Here is a 15,363-nt window from a genome sequence, read left to right as displayed (position 1 = left end):
CTATGGGTCAACAATCGACTTCATAGTTGCCTCTTCTTACACTTGTGGCAATATTGTTCACACTATCACAAAATGTTCTAATTTAAGTGACCATGCAATACTTTTGTTTGTGGTTACTTATGTAGGAGTTCACCCAAGGCAAACAGAAAAGGTCCCTAAACCATTTTTAGCTAGGCAGAACGGGTTCCAGCTGAAATGGGATGGACTAGACAAGAATCAAATCATACAGCAGGTTGTAACAAATAAACTAGATTTGATTACGAAGTGCCTAGACCTGAACTCAGAACCTGACTCCCTAATTCCTAATTTATTAGAACTACTTATGGAAATTAAATTATCCTTACCTCGGCCTATTGTAAACAAGAAAAGATGGGAAATTGGTTGGTTCGATGAGGCTTGCTCTCAGGCCCTAAAAGATCTCCATAAGGCCCTTAAGGCATCTCCTACAGACCTCCCACTGATTAAGGATTTACGTCTGAAATATAAGAAATCAAGGGAGAATAGGGAAATGGAGATGAAACATAAGGCATGGGAAGACCTAGCTAAGGTAGCATCATCCAATAACTGTAGGAATTTTTGGAATGTTGTAAATGCTCCACATTTCAGGAGCAGCTCGGATAAAACCCTGGATAACAATGTAGATGAGGAGGCTTGGATGCTGCACTTCGAAGGTATTTTTGCAAGTAGTAATATGCTGAGAGATGACCCCTTCGACTCCATGGTACTTTGAAGTGAGACTCTGGTTTTCAATTTAGAGGAGGTGAGAGCAGGGCTACTTAGGTGTAGTCGTGCCAAAGCACCTGGCCCGGACGGGTTCCCTATTGACTTCTTCCTGGAACATCAAGAGCTATCGGCCCTATTACTAAACATCATATTTAATTAAATTAATAAGAAGGGACCTCCTCCTTCATTGAAAACTAGCATTATAGTTCCAATTCATGAGAAGGGTGACAAATCTAACCCTCAGAATTATCACCCGATCTCCCTTCTACATTGTACTGGTAAATTGCTAGGTCATGTCCTACTGAATAGGTTGGAAGAGTGGGCGAGGGAAAATTAAATTTTAATATCAACTCAGCATGGCTTTCAGAAGGGCCGAGGTACAATCGATCGATGCCTAAATCTCAGTATGACTATAGAAAAGTACACCGTAGCCAATGGAGGTCATATCTATATGGCTTTCATGGATTTATCAGTGGCCTTTGACTGCATCAGCCATGTGAAGCAGTGGTGTATAATACTGGAGATGGACATTGACCCCCACCTGATCAATGTAATCCATGAAATGTACTCGCAGACGACTGCAACCATTTAATATGGAGTGTACGAGACCTTTCAAAATTATGAGAGGAGTTAGGCAAGGCTGTGTCCTTGTCCCTTTCCTGTTCTTGCTCTACACAAATGGGGTGGAAGTTGCCCTAACAGGCTCTTTGGTAGACAGCCCAACCTTCTCCCCAGCATCACTACCGATCCTGGTTTATGCGGATGACGCAGTCCTAATAGCCATGACAGGAGTCACGCTCCAACGCTCAATAAACGCCTTTGTGGGGTACATGTCATCATTGGACTTAAAGATTAATGAGTACAAATCCTTTGTCATGGTGTCAGGTTCCCTTCCAAAGAATAGGTTACCATCTTTTTATATTGGGATGAGAAGATTAGACACAGTGGAGACCTTTTCATACCTTGGAGTTTTATTCGATAGCAAGCAAACTTCGGTGCACATGGAAAAGTGCAGGGCTTTATCAATGGAAAGAACTCTGGTTGCAATTGCTAGCTGTTGTAAAAAACTGGAATCTAAACCCATAGGGATGATAAAGAAGATCTACAACGCAAAAACTTTTTGGGTAGCCACATATGGGGCAGGGTTGTGGGGAATGGTACCAGTCAACCCATTGCAAAAGATAGAGGATGGCTTTTTAAAACGTTTTGCCTCTCTTCCCACCTCATTCTCTAATTATGTGTGTCACTTAGAATTGGGTTTACCCTTCATAACGGACATAGTGAAACTTGCACCGATTATGTTGTGGCATTGGATTTGGAGGCGATCCTCTATGGATGTTAATCAGGCTATATTGCGAAATTGTTTGTTATTAGACAATGCCCAAAAAACTGTTTGGTTAGAGTATATAAAAATTATGTTATACTCTTTAGGCATCCCAGAACTTTATACAAACCCAAGCTCTTGCTCCAAGTTTCCTAAAAAGAAACTTAAGTCCTTATTCTTGGCTAAGGCTGACTGTGCAAGGAAGGAGATACGAGTAAAAACAGTAGCTAATTTTTATCATCAGATCCCTCCTATAAATGAATGTAAATTCTCGTATTTGGAAAGCGTAAATAACTTACAGCATAGATTTATTCTCCTAAGATTTTGCACTAATTTAATACCCTTGATGCTGGGTTTTCCAACTAAAAAATATTCTTTCAGTGACATTGGATCAGTGTCCCTGTGATAATTTGTCAATGCAATCTGACCTGCATCTTTTTTTCTTCGGTAAGGATTACAAGGACCAGAGATCGAGATATATTTTACCACTCCTAAGGTGGCATAGTTATAGCCAATGCCGAATTGTCCTATGTTTTATGAAGAAGCTTTTTGACCCCGATGTCTGTTTTTGTGTAGCATCCTTTGTGTGGGCTTGCCTGCGTAAAAGACGCCTTTTGTAAGGTAGACCTCTACCTGTCCTAAATTATCCCCTCCTTAGAGTTTTATCATTAATTGGCCAGTTAATCATGTTACCCAGAACTCAAGTTTTTAATAATGCAGATTAACTTATTGTTATTCTTTTTTATCATAAATTGTGTATTTTTAAACATGATACTCTTTTTTTCTCAAATTGTAGCTTTTATTAACTTTATAAATGGATGTTTTGAACTGTTTTGTTTTTTAAATTTGTATACTTTTATGATCTATGTCATCTAACTAGATCGAATAAAGTTTTACTGACTGACTGAATTATCTGAAACATATTAAATATCCATTTTTGCATTCCACATTGTCAAAATCACTGGATTGTAGTCATTAATATACTCTGAATCTTCCGTTATTTTTAAGTTGTATGTATTCTTTGGAGATTTCTGAGCTATAGTATGCCTTATTGCAGAAAAAATCTATTGACTGTTCCTTTTGAAATTATTGGACATGGGAACCCAAAACAACATTTTGAATAAAATGTTCCCTTTGACTTGTATTTTCATCGACAATATTTTCCACATCGATGACTTTGAAACCGTAAAACCAGTTGTCTCAAACTGTTTTCTGCTCCTTCTTTTGGAATGGCACAGGTAACTACTCTTCGATGGAAAAAAGACACTTTCATCAGTATCAGTATCAGTTCCAAATTTTGGTGCATTATTGATCCATAATAACCTGTGTATATGAGGAGCACCTCTGGTTTGGTATTCCTTTCGCCAAAAGAAATCAGTAACTTCTCCAAGAGGTGGATTCTTTTTTATTGCAGATAAAAGACATCATAGCTTGACACCTACAATTAACATATCTGCGCACATTTACAGGATCCAAGGAACAGAGTTCTCCAGCTGTCTTCAATTCAATATTTTTAACTTTTGAATTTGCTTCTCATAGAAATTCAAATAAATTGTCTCATGCATTTTCAGCATAGCTAAGTATTACAAACCACGTAGGAGTACCTAAGTTTCTTAACATACCTTTAAGTTGTCCTTGACAACGCTAACAATACTCATTGGTATCACGTTGCCACGATATCAAATTAATTAACTGAGATTCTAAATGATCATCTCTTTCTTGAACTTTGTCCAATAATTCCTTTGCAGAAACATGTGTAAGATGAACCCCTGTTTTTAATATGTAGTTCACTGCATGTGAAAGTGCAGACAAGTCACTTTTAAACAGAAGATGAAATATAAATGGAATGCACTGTTGAAATCTTGGATCTTCTGGGTACAAGCTTGTCGAGCAGTATTCTGAAGCCGAAATCTGTACTGCTCGTTCTGTCGTAAATAAAATTACGCACTCATAATTTCTTTATCAATATAATCATGCATAAAGCAAGAGGCTGAGTCTGTGGTATCAGGTTCAAAAGGGCTTTATTCCAATAACTCGAGTTAAAGGGAGAATAGTTCCATCACCACGAGGGATCAGGAAGGGTCTCCTCAGAATATTCTCAAACTTTATTCACAGAGTACAGTATATATATATTTTAATAATATACGTAAGCAGGGCTTCAGGCAGAGCAAGAGAGAATGAGATAAGAGCATGTGGGTGTGTAAGTAGGCGTGAAGGTGGGCGTCCACTTGATGATAATAGGTAAGTGTCATAGGTGGGTGGATGCCTGGAGGGGGTTGCGTGATCAGCTGGAAGTTTACTGGAACTTTGCCTTACTTGTGCTCAACTCGAGCATGACGTGTAACTGACGTGGGGAAGGGTTGCTGTGCAACCGGGGAGTCTGGAATTAGGCCTTCAGTGGGGCCTTCAGTGTCAGGACGACCAGCACATCTTGTTTTATCTGATATCTGATATCTAAAGTCTGGAGCAGGGACTGATTTGTGACATAGGTTGCCCATCACCAAGAGCCAATGTGGCATCTATTTCTTCATTTATTTCATTTACTGTAGAGGCCTTACATGAGGGCTATGGGCTTTTTACTGACGTGAGCTTTGCAATCTCACAAAGAGAGACAGTAAGGCTAGGCTCCCTCCTTGCAGACGGGTCGTGTTTATTCCTCCTTCTCCAGGCAGGAATGCGGCTCGGTAGGAGTAAGCAGATAACCGTGCTCAATACTGTCTCGGCACCTCTGACAGGGCCCCTTTGGCTGAGGCCCAAGTGTGCAAGGCCAAGGATACGCAGCTGCAGCTCTCAGAGCGTCTGAGGCCTGAAACCTCTTTTCGGGTCTGGCTGAGCCACAAAACACGGGTTTTCATGTGGTGCAGAAAAACATGATGCAAAACGTGTAGGCCTCAGCGCAGATTTGTTGTTTCTCTCATGGGAGACTGGATGGTGGCAGGCCACGTTATAGCATAAGCATCATGATAGACAGGCCATGGAGGGGAAATGCATGGCATACATGCATGTGTACATAGACGTTGAGGGGGCCCAAGGGGACACATAGGTCTCATAATTTTTATTTCCTCATTCCCTCCTTGTCCCCGAGGGGACCCTTCATGTCACATCTATTCTCATGAGACAGTCAATCTGTTCTTGCAGCATTATTTTTCCATTTTCAATGCTCTGTAAATGGGGATGTGGAACACATGCAGTAGCACACAGGCTGCAAACGGCCGGGCCACACTGCAGACATAGACAACAGCTGAATATCATCAGTAGTATTAATCCACAGACGGTCAACACTTTCCATCCCCATGCCGATATTATTCCCCAGAGCCAGCTGGACCAAGTCCACGTGCCTTGGTCTTGATGTATGCTTTGGGCAATCTTGTGGAGCCTTGTTATTGCTTTGTATACAGACGGTGCGTTATTAGGAATGAAAACGCAACAGCTGGAACCGATGACCCTACAAGCCCCGCCCCTATCCGCCAGGATGACGTCAAGAACAAGACGATTTTGAAGAACGACCATTCTCATAGCAGACTGTTCCTGGGTCAAGTTTCCCAGGGCTGATGCAGTCTGGTCAATGCCAGAGGCATCGAGCCCTCGTCTGTGTCTGATAAGTGCTAGTCGGAGATCTTGATGATAGTTGGATGGGGCCAAGAAAACGGGTGGTAAAAGAAATGATATGTAGCACGTCCCACCCCAGTCTAATGGCAGTTGCACATAGGCTGTCTGGCCACAAATAAAGTAGGTGTGTCGTGATGCTCTGAAATAGGACTTACCTTTGTCTTTAAACACTATTATAGTATTACACTCGCTGTGCCCCAAATGTACTGAGCCTTCTTTTCTGACACACAAGTTCCCTTTTACTGGCAAGACTGTAATTGAGGATGGACCTAAATTGTGTGTGGGCTTGACATTTAACACTATAAAGTCGAGGGTCGCATTTTCTTGCAGATACTCTTCATTTTCTAGATCTGTACATTTCCTTTGGGGAAGACCTTCTTCATCTGGGAAACATGCTTCATTCATGACTTTATTCAAGTTACCCCCTACCCAGTCGCCCCTACACTCCTTGTCTTGACATTCTTTGGCATCACCGTTGATGGATGTCATTAAGGCAAACCATGCTCCGCAAGAACCATTATGGGAGAATGGAAAAGGGAAAAGAGGCAACACTCCCTTCACCTTCTGATACGGGGGAAGTCGGCCACAGACCCAGCAGTCTGTAGCATTGCTAGTCTGATGTGAATGGTGCAGCATCTGAATAAAAGTATTGTTGCGTAAGGCAAGTCGATATGATAGCTCATGGGATGGCAGATCACTAAATGTGTGCATTATGGTATCATTAGTTGAGGAGTGTAAGAGTGAAGCAATAGGAGGAAAAATAGCATGTAGTATTAAGCTGATACATATTATCGTGATACACAGAAGAAATAGAAAAATCAAAGTCACTATACATCTACCACGTAATATTTTACAGTATTTGCTTATCATCTTGCTCCTTTTAACATTATGATGGTTGGAGATCTTATGCAAGCCAGAATACATGTTCAACCGCTTCACCACTTAGTGGACTTAATTGATCAAACGGGTTCTGACTTTTTAGATCTAAGTTTAGCTTTGTACTCCTGCTGGGGAGTCTCCTCTAGTAAAGGGGGCTCAAAGTCTTGAAAGTTCGTGTCCTTTTTAAAAGAATCGTTCTTCCCGAAGTAGCGTTTACAATGATGAAGATGAACCCATCCTTTCCGTCCTTCGACTTTAACGGCTGTCCTTGTGGTCAGTAACACCAACTTTGGCGTCTTCCCCCTCGGCTCAAGAGGGCTTGATCTGTCAAAGTTCCTTATTAGTATATAATCCCCAGGAGCGATCGAGTGTTCTTTGACCTGGGTGTTGTCAGGGAAGGCGGCAGCAACCTGCCAACGACAAGAGAGTAGTGCAGACATCAAGGAAGCCAGGTAATCTGTCAGCATGTTACTGTCAACATCAGTGATTTTTTTAGGCACAGGAGTGCCCCACATATTCGGTGGTCTACCAAAGACCACTTCATAGGGAGATAAGCCTGTTCTAGAATGGGCTACCATTCGCATGTAAAAGAGGGCAACCGGCAGGGCTACCATCCAATCTACACCTTTGTCTGCGCAAATCTTTGCTAGTTTTATTTTTAGGGTCTGATTGTGTCTTTCTACAAGGCCTGCTGCCTCTGGATGTCATACACAATGGAACTTCCAGGTATACCCTAACAGAAGGGACACCTGTTTCATGAGTTCAGAGGAGAAAGGCTGGCCGTTATCGGAATATACGACATGCGGTAATCCATAACGTGGGAAAAACTCTCGCACCAATTGTGTGGCGGTAGTTACAGCAGTATAATCAGGGACTGGATAAGCTTCGGTCCACCTTGACAGTGAACATACTACTACCAGGACATATTTGTAACCTCTACATCTGTCCATTTGGATATAATCCATTTGGAGGACTTCAAAGGGATGGTCAGGTGGATGGAATCCACCTTGTTCCATCGGAATGCCTTTACCTGGATTGAATTGGCAACAGATCATACATGTTCTGACCTTTTGTTTCGCTGCTGCACGCAGGTGCTTGTTGAACCATATATTCTGTAAGCTGTCTAGCATTGCTTTCTCTCCTAAGTGTGCAGGACTATGTGCGGTATTTATGATCACTTGTACCATCGAATCAGGAAGAAACCATGTTGTTTTGCCCTTAGTCATCCAACCCTGATCAGTCAGTACCCCTCCTTGTTCCGACCATTTCTTTAATTCGTCTAGAGTAGCATGTGTCTGTATGTCTTGTACATCCTTGTAAGGATCCCTGACTGTCATGGCTTTGGTCATTGTTGGTACCTGTGACTTTGTCATGTCTAGTGGGGTCTGAGCTGTCTGTTTAGCAGTTCGGTCTGCCAAATCATTGCCTTGAGTAATGGTATCTGTGGCTTTAGTATGTGCTTTGCATTTCAGGATAGCTATGGCAGTTGGTAAATGTATCGCTTCCAGAAGGGCTTGAATAAGGGGGCCATGCTGTATCTTGGCCCCGTGAGAGGTCAGGAAACCTCTTTCTCTCCACAGTACTCCGAAGTCATGAACTACCCCATATGCGTATTGTGAGTCGGTGTAAATGTTTACTCTCAGGTGCTTAGCTCTTATGCACGCTTGTGTCAGAGCGATGAGCTCTGCTGCTTGAGCTGACAGTATGTCTATTCTTTTAGTCTCTATGATTTCAGTAGCAGTGGTCACTGCATATGCTGCCACTAATACTCCCGCCCCCGTCCTCATGCATGAGCCGTCAACATATAGTGTTAGGTCAGGGTCTGGGAGTGCAACATCTGTCAAGTCTTGTCTTGGTTTAGTCACGGTATGTATTACTTCAACACAGTCATGTGGAGAGACACTTTCTGTACTGGAGGGCAAAAGAGTTGCAGGATTCAGTATGTTGCATCGTCTGATCTCGATGTGTGGTTGAAATAACGTCAGCTCATAACCTGTCAGTCTCGCTACAGTAAGGTGTTGGGTTTGTGTCCGGTTCAAGAGAACCTCCACTGCGTGCGGTACTTGTACTGTCAGGGGGTGGCCCAGCACTATCGAGTCACTTTGTCTTATGGCTAAGGCTGTTGCTGCAACAGATTTTAGCACGCAGGCAAAGCCTGTGCTACTGGGTCCAATGTACTAGAAAAATAAGCACAGGGCTTGTGTTTTCCTGCATGATCTTGTGTTAGGACAGAGAGTGCTGTTCCATCCCGCTCTGTCACAAAGAGCATAAAAGATTTGTTGTAATCAGGGATTGCTAAAACTGGTGCTTGACATAAAGCTCTTTTTAATCCTTCAAATGCTACAGTGTGTTCTTGTGTCCAAGGGAGGACATTAGTAGAAGCTGCCTCCTGTGTCGTCAACTGTATTAGGGGTTTGGCTATGTAAGCATACTGGGGAATCCACTGCCTGCAATATGAAGTGAGGCCAATGAATGCACGTACCTCCTTTTGTGTCTTGGGCTGTGAAAGGCCAGAAATCAATTGAATACGTTCTGGTGTCAGTCGCCTACCCTCCTTGGACAGCAAGTGCCCAAGGTACGCCACTTGCTGTTCACAGAATTGTAGCTTCGAAGGGGACACTTTGTGCCCCTTGTCGGCCAGGAAGTTTAAAACCGTGAGTGATGCATTTTCACAGTCACTTTCCGATCTTGCAGTAATGAGAATGTCATCTACATACTGTATCCATGCTGTAGTGGTAGGCATATGAATACTGTCTAGTTGTCTTTTGAGTGCCTGACTGTAGATGCTCGGACTTTCCGTGAAGCCCTGTGGTGCTCTCGTGAATCTGAAGCTACGGCCTTTTAAACTGAAACCGAAAAGATATTGGCTGTCTGGATGTATTGGGATACTGAAAAATGCGTTCTTTAAATCGATAACTGTAAAGAATGTAGCCTGTGCATCAATGGGAGTTAATAAAGAAGAAATGTCCGGGACCACAGGGTACTGTGGCACCACACATTTGTTTAATTCTCGCAGGTCCACAACTAATCTATAGACAGGTGATGTATTGGGATCAGTTCTTTTAAGAATAGGAAGAACAGGTGAATTGCATATGTTTGAATCTGTCTCTATCACCACCCCTTGTGCGATGAGTTCATCGATTAGTTTCAGTAACCCTATTTCAGCCTCAGGTGGGATTTTGTATTGTCTAATCCGTGGCAGCACTACTCCTTCCTTGAGGGTGACCTGGTGTGGTGTAATGTTCATGAAACCTACGTCACTCGGGCCTTGTGCCCATAGGTGCTGTGGTACATTTTGGAGCCTGATGTCAATATCTTTCATCACAAAATGTCCCTTGAAATCACGTAAATACAGTCGCACTCCTTCTGGCGAGCAACAAATAATTGCACCCAGTTCCTTTAATGTTTTTATACCAAGTAAGTTTTCTGGACATGATTTAGTGAGCAGTAAGTCTGTTGTATGTATTAGTGGACCAACTCCTAAAGAGACTGGTTCTGAAACCTCATTAATAATAGGTTTTCCTGAAAAGCCCAGGGATATACTTTTTGAGCCCGAGAGGGGTGCCCCTGGAACCTCGGAATGACTGATGGTAGTTCTACTTGCCCCAGTGTCAATCAAAAACTTTTTCTCTTGTCCTAGTAAACGTGCATGTACATAGGGACCTTTTTGGTCCACAGGAATTGGAATAAGGGGCAAGTCGAATTCCCTCTCTGGGCTGTTTCATGAATATGCTTGGTATTCTGGATAGTTAGTTTGAGCGTGCTCATACATTTGTGTTGTGGCGTGGGCTGGTGCAGGTGCATGGGCAGGCGGTGGCGGCGGTGGAAACGTATCTGATGTCTGATGTGTGTTATTTTCCTTGGGGGGATAAGGACGTGGCTTTGTTTTTCCTATAGCTATATTGTGTTTAAGGACTGCACATTCATTTACGAAGTGGCCTGGCTTTTTGCAATAATTACAGGTCCCATTAGTTTGTTTCGTGCTATTCCTGTTCGTGTTTGTGTTTGCCGGTGTCGATTGGGCAACCAGCATCTTCATCTTTGTGTCTTTCATGCTTCTCTTTTCCTGGTCGTGTTCTTCTCTAATTCTGTTCTGGTGATATTGTAACATCTGTAACATTTGGGAAGGGCTGTTTGCTTGCCAAGTACTCTCAACCTTCAGTACCCTATACTTCACCTCTGGTAGGGAATTTTCTACTAGTTTGCTCACGAAAAGATGGGGATATGAATCGCTACCGGGCTTAAGGCCACTATTGATAGTGAAACACTTCTCAAACCTAGAGTAAAAATCGCTAGTGTCCTCGTCTGGTTTCTGTTTACAGGCTGAAATAGCATCCCAGTCTTCTTTCTTGGTAATTAATAATCTGGGCAAAACTTGTACAAGGAGTTCAGGTAAGGCTTTAGCTAGGGGACCCAGACCAACCCCCGCGCCTCTTCCTTCTTCCTCTCTTTCCAACAGACCCCAGCTGATCTTTTTCTCTCCCACCTCCCAGTCCTGTCCTTTAAGCTTCTCGTATATACCAGCAGGCAATAGTACTTTTAATAACTTTAGAATGTCAGCATATGTGTATTCTCCTAAGCGGAGAATGTCTTTTAATTCTCGGTGAAAACCCCCCGGGTCTTTATCATGGGAGGGCAACATTTTTTTCATTTCCAATATCTCTAATTTTGACAAGGGGGTGTAGACATTCACCCGTTGCAGCTCATTGTTTGCATCCTTTACAGGATGAACCTCTCGTAGGGGGTTCAGCTTGTCGTATAACTGTCCCTTTACCTGTGGTGGAGCGGGGAGCAGGGACCTAGTCACGTATACTATATATTTGTGTCGCTGATCCAGGATGACATTAATCAATTCAGTACCCATGTTCATCCACCTGTCTAGTATAATGTCGTCCAGCAACTTATACAATAGACCAGGACCAGAATATTGGCTCTCATACAACGTGATCAAATGTTGAACCATGTAGACACCAGCTAGGCGCTGTTCGTTTGGTGGGAGGCTCAAGAACGTCTGTGCTACGATGTCATTATTATATATATCATATTGTGATACCCATAGGGTGGCTGACCGTGCTAGTTCATTTTCGGTCGGGGTGAGGGGCTGTTCGTTACCTAACCATTTATTCACCGCTTTTTCGGTGATTTGGAACAAGCTTTCAAGGGAATATCTTTCCTTTATAGCTGTTCCCTGTTTACGGTGATTGAGGCCCTTGGGCCTTTCGAATCGCCGGGCGTGGCCCACATAATTAATTTTATCTGTGTCCCCTGCTTCATCATCAGATGATAACTCAGCCTTTTCATGTGGGCCTCCTTCGTGTGACGCTATTATTGCCTTTCGTATTTTGGTCAACATGTTGTCTGTTTGTCCTGATTTATCATGCTGACCGGCATCTATGCGATCACTCCAACCAATATAACAACGGTCTACGTCCCCGTCACCTTCGTCTTTTTCCCTGATCAGACAGTTAATTAGGAAGCGAAGGATATAGTTCTTAATAATTACTTTTCTATTTTGTACAGCTTCTGCTATGCACTCAGAACCTTCCCCTGTTCTTATGAATGTGTACATTTTCTTTAGATGTTTATCCATATCTGGTAATTTTTCCAAATCTGCGACTGCTCGTCTAAGCCGTAACGAAAACACGAGCATTCTGCCCTTTCCTGGATCTGGATCATATATACATTCGGAGATGTCTACTTTTACTGTCGGCCCCCCTCCTGATGTTGCCCCGGATCCTCCCTCTCCGCCGTCCTCGAGCTCCTGGAGCTGTTCTTGCGTTGGGGGTGCAGGGAAAGATTCGTCCACGTATGCTGGTGGGGATTCCTCTAGGTAGGTGTTAATAAACCTTTCGGATGCTGTTTGTTTTATTTTTCGGGGTACTTGCGGTGGCACTCTAATGGGTCTTTCTACTAGGGCCACTTTTGCTAGTTCCTCTGAAAGGACCGGGTAAATACCAGCAACGACAGTATTTCTTTCTCTTTCAGTCTGTTCTCTTTTTACCCGTTCCCCTTCCTCCTGTACTTTCTTTTCTTTGGCTTTTTTGGATTCCTGTCTACTTCTCTCTGCTTTGTGGAACTCTTTCTCTGTTCTTCTATGTGACTCCTTGCGCCATACTTCAATGGCATCCTTCTGAGCAGGTCTAGATTTTCTCTTCCATATCTCTTCCTCTACCTTCATAATGCTTTCCGCATCCCACGTTCCCGTGATGGGCCATCTATACTTTGTCTCTAAATCCTTCGTGTAATCCACCCATAGTTCTAGAAACAACACGGCATCTAAACCATGCTTACAGTACATGAAATGTCCAGGTGTGTCTCTAGGCGGAATGTTAACTGGTTCCTCTAGTACACCTTTTCTGGTACATATCTTACGCAGTTTCGAAAATAACGGCATGTTGGAATGTAACCGAAAACAAAAATCACAATGAACCAAAAACAAAAATCACAATGAAACAAACTTACATAAAAACCTGACACATTCAAACCTAACTGAACCTGACTAAGACAATAACATTCATACAGTTAAATCGGTGCACCTGAATACTTGGACTTTAATACTTGATGCATGCTCTTGAACATACCGGTCTCACAAGTGAGACACGTCTTTACCGTGTTCATTAAATGAACCCGTCTTTATTGCAACCCCCATGAAAAACTCACCGGGAAGCAGAACTTGAACTTGAACTTGAAGGCCTCGGACACTTGACGCTGCGCAGGGAATGGCGTATCTTAGGTGGATCTCTAGAAACCTCGGACACAGCTCTCTCACAGGGTGGGCTCTGGGTCGGGACAATCCGCAATCCTCACCGCCTCGTATGGATGCCTGGTCGCAGTCCGTCTCCTTCGTTGGCCTGAGGGAGTTGGCGGGAAAACCCGCGACGTGCGCACTTGAAGTCCGTCACGGCTGTGGAAGGGGGCAAAACTGGACCTTCATCTCCGGCGCATGGGGAAGGAGATTTGTCCCTGTTCGGGCGCCATTAATGTCGTAAATAAAATTACGCACTCATAATTTCTTTATCAATATAATCATGCATAAAGCAAGAGGCTGAGTCTGTGGTATTAGGTTCAAAAGGGCTTTATTCCAATAACTCGAGTTAAAGGGAGAATAGTTCCATCACCACAAGGGATCAGGAAGGGTCTCCTCAGAATATTCTCAAACTTTATTCACAGAGTACAGTATATATATATTTTAATAATATACGTAAGCAGGAGGGCTTCAGGCGGAGCAAGAGAGAATGAAATAAGAGCATGTGGGTGTGTAAGTAGGCGTGAAGGTGGGCGTCCACTTGATGATAATAGGTAAGTGTCATAGGTGGGTGGATGCCTGGAGGGGGTTGCGTGATCAGCTGGAAGTTTACTGGAACTTTGCCTTACTTGTGCTCAACTCGAGCATGACGTGTAACTGATGTGGGGAAGGGTTGCTGTGCAACCGGGGAGTCTGGAAGTTAGGCCTTCAGTGGGGCCTTCAGTGTCAGGACGACCAGCACATCTTGTTTTATCTGATATCTGATATCTAAAGTCTGGAGCAGGGACTGATTTGTGACATAGGTTGCCCATCACCAAGAGCCAATGTGGCATCTATTTCTTCATTTATTTCATTTACTGTAGAGGCCTTACATGAGGGCTATGGGCTTTTTACTGACGTGAGCTTTGCAATCTCACAAAGAGAGACAGTAAGGCTAGGCTCCCTCCTTGCAGACGGGTCGTGTTTATTCCTCCTTCTCCAGGCAGGAATGCGGCTCGGTAGGAGTAAGCAGATAACCGTGCTCAATACTGTCTCGGCACCTCTGACAGGGCCCCTTTGGCTGAGGCCCAAGTGTGCAAGGCCAAGGATACGCAGCTGCAGCTCTCAGAGCGTCTGAGGCCTGAAACCTCTTTTCGGGTCTGGCTGAGCCACAAAACACGGGTTTTCATGTGGTGCAGAAAAACATGATGCAAAACGTGTAGGCCTCAGCGCAGATTTGTCGTTTCTCTCATGGGAGACTGGATGGTGGCAGGCCACGTTATAGCATAAGCATCATGATAGACAGGCCATGGAGGGGAAATGCATGGCATACATGCATGTGTACATAGAGCGTTGAGGGGGCCCAAGGGGACGCATAGGTCTCATAATTTTTATTTCCTCAGTTCATCATATCGTCCACCTTCTCCAGTGGGGAACAGCTGTGGAAAACAATACGCTTCTAAACTTTTTTCCCATACACTAATGACAGTTCCCTATGCTTTCTTCATTTGAAACAATTCAATACTGTTTCCTATCACTTTTTTTTTAATGTAGAGGATGTATTCTTTAATGTTCATAAATCTCTTCAGCCCTGGACTTTTTCTATTTGTCCACTTAGAATTTCTGTTTCATCCTCTAAAAACATATTATTTCCTGTTCTTCCACATATGTATTTTTATAATAAATATTATTGTGTGCAAGATTTAATGTAGCATTTTGAAGTTTAGTAACATCTACTAACTCTTGCCATATTTTTTGACTCTTTGTTGGTACACCATTAACTAGAATAACTACCGGCTCACTTTCCTCTCTATGTATGCCAACAGTTTCAATATTTTTCTTATAATCTAACGATAAGTACACTACTCTTCCTTTCAGACCTCTTTGTAAATCTGTTGGGGGAAGCTTACCTGTTTTAGGCTCCATACAAACTATGGCCTGAAATGGGTGCACAGATTGAATAAGAATGGACTCATATGCATTTAAATCTGAGAGTTCCGGAGGTATAGTTACCAACTCTAAGTTGTTATGTGCAGCTCTAGCTGGCGTTTTGATCTCTTCTAAATCGTTGCAACAATATTTACAAATATGTTGATCAGTACCG

This window comes from Triturus cristatus, chromosome 6, assembly GCF_964204655.1.
Source record: "Triturus cristatus chromosome 6, aTriCri1.1, whole genome shotgun sequence".
NCBI lineage: Eukaryota > Metazoa > Chordata > Amphibia > Caudata > Salamandridae > Triturus > Triturus cristatus.
The sequence above is the reverse complement of the archived record's forward strand: the minus strand, read 5'-3'. Positions refer to the sequence as shown.